The sequence below is a fragment of the Bubalus kerabau genome, chromosome 4, assembly GCF_029407905.1.
Source record: "Bubalus kerabau isolate K-KA32 ecotype Philippines breed swamp buffalo chromosome 4, PCC_UOA_SB_1v2, whole genome shotgun sequence".
NCBI lineage: Eukaryota > Metazoa > Chordata > Mammalia > Artiodactyla > Bovidae > Bubalus > Bubalus kerabau.
The window spans coordinates 137,398,352-137,400,777 of NC_073627.1; the positions used below are offsets into that span (position 1 = coordinate 137,398,352).

General features: G+C 61.1%; 1 pseudogene; it reads right to left on the reverse strand.

Moving 5' to 3' along the window:
• Positions 1-255: 255 nt before the first annotated feature.
• LOC129651650 (2-hydroxyacyl-CoA lyase 2-like) lies at positions 256-2,159 on the reverse strand (annotated as a pseudogene).
• Positions 2,160-2,426: the final 267 nt, after the last annotated feature.

Here is a 2,426-nt window from a genome sequence, read left to right on the forward strand (position 1 = left end):
ACACGATGTAGCGACTGAACAAGTGAGGAGGGGAGAAAGGACACAGGTGAGCTCACAAATAGGCCCAAGGACTCCCCAGGGCTGTCAGAGCCTCTCTTAGCTCTGACTCCTTCCAGCCCCTCCCTGTCCTCAGGGAAGACTGCAGGGTCACTGGGCCTCATGGCTTAGGCCCAGGGCAGGCAAGGATGAAACTCCAAGCCAGCTAGGCACAGTCCAGGGGTGGGAAGAGAGCCAAGAGCACTGACCCACGAGGCCCTACATGGCAATGGAGCCATCCTGGAGTCCGTGCTCCCGACGAGGATGCTGACCACAGCCGGGGGGCTCTCTTGGCACCGCTGCTGGGCGTCACGCACCCTGACCACCTGATCCTCACTCTTGCGTGAGAGCAGCAAGCCCTGGGCCCCCAGTCCCTGGGCTGCCTTGTGATAATCAGTGTAAGCCAGGCTACAGGCCACATTGCTGCCCAGAGAGGGCACCTGCTCCCTGGAAATCTGGGTCCAGCCAGCATCATTTCCTATCAAGGCCATCACTGGGATCTTGTGTCCAACGAAGGTGTCAAATTCGATTAGGCTATAGCCAAACGCTCCATCCCCAAACAGGCACCAGACCTCAGCATCCGGCCGACACAGTTTGGCCCCAAGCGCAAATCCGGCACCAACCCCCAGAGTCCCGAAGGCCCCAGGATCAAGCCAACACAAGGGCCCACGGGGCTGCACCAGGTAGGCAGCTGTGCCCACAAAGTCCCCGCCATCGACCACCAGGATGGAGTTGTCAGGCAGAGTGTCCTCCACCAGCTGCAGGACCCGCACCGGGTTAAGATGCTGGGCTACGGGCATCACTGCCTTCTCCCGAAAGTTCTGCTCCTTCTGTTGGTCAGTTTGCCGAAGCTCCTCTGCCCAGTCTGAGGCCCACATCCGACCCTGGAGGCCCTCCACCAGCTTCACCACGAGGAGCCCACATCTCCCTGCACAGCCTCTTGGGGCTTCCAGAAAATGTCTGAGTTGATCAGCATCTCCTTCCGGTCACGGTTGACAACAATGAGTTTGCTGCTGCAGCTGAGGACACGCCCACAACAGGCGGAAGTCACACACTGCTCCTGCCAGGACAACCACGTCTGCCTTCAGGGCGGCCCTGTGGTTCTGCCGGAAGTGGAGGGGGTGGCTGCGGCCAAGCAGTCCCTGTGCCATCCCCGCCAGGAAGCAAGGGATGCCCAGGGTCTCCACGGCAACCCGAAGTTTGTCTGAGGATGTCGAAGGCAGCAGGGCCTGGCTTCCAATTAGCATGAAGGGCCTTTTGGCCCGACTCAAGATCTCCACATATTGCTGAACCTGCTGGGGGGAGGCCTGGGGAATGTCCAGGGGCAGAGGCCCCTCAGGCTGAGGCTCCCAAGCTCCTGCAAAGAGGTTGGCCAGGGAATTCGCTAAGTACCAGTGGACCGCTCGACTCATGAGGCCCTTGGGCGGCTTACCTGGCACCATCTCCTTCTGAACGAGGAAGTAGGGGTACAGCACGTCCAGAGACAGTTCCACAAACACCGGGTCGGCGGTGCCCGACTGTGCAGCGGCCATCGCGGTGCTCAGGGTGGGGATGATATCCCGCACTCTCCACACAGAAGCACAAAACTTGCAGAGCGGCCTGAACAGGGCTATCTGATCAACTGCCTGGAGTGCACCCTGATTCGGCAGCAGGGTGCTGGCCCCACCACCCAGGAGCAGGACTGGGGACTGGGCTACCTGAGCATTCTTCACCGCAGTCGCTGCGTTGGTGAGGCCGGGGCCGGCCGTCACTGCTGCCACGCCCACCGTCCCGGTCAGGTGGGCTACAGCATCAGCGGCAAAGACAGCTGTGACTTCGTGGCGGGTGTCCGCCACGCGGATGCCCAACTTCTCACAGGCCACCAGCAGTGGCGAAATGTGCCCGCCGACCAGCGTGAAAAGGAAGCACACACCGTGGGCCTTCAGCACGGCTGCCACATTCTCCCCACCATGCCAGATGCTTGCCGTGTCCACCTTGTGCATCAACTGATAGAAGAGCCCCAGGCGGTGAGCGACGCCCAGCAAGGCGGCCACTAGCGTCCCGAAGGCCAGGAGCAGGAAAGAGGAGAAGCAGCCCCAAGTTGGGGCGGCAGCTGCCGTGGTCTCCATGAGCTGACACCTGCTTCTCAATGGGTCGGCGGGAAGCCCCGCCTCTCTTTGATATCAAGGACCCGAATCTTCGTCCTAGTGGTGAGACCACCCCACGACTACACCCCCAAGTCAGCGTGCCCCTTCTCCTGAAGCCGAACCCTCCGCTGCAGCGAGTGCCTGGACTTCAATCTGACTCCAGACCCCAGGCCCTGAGTCAAGGTCAGATCGTTTCAGGATGCTCCTCCTACCCCCGTGGCACTTTACCCTTCATCCATAGGAAATGGCGCTGGCTCCAGAGGA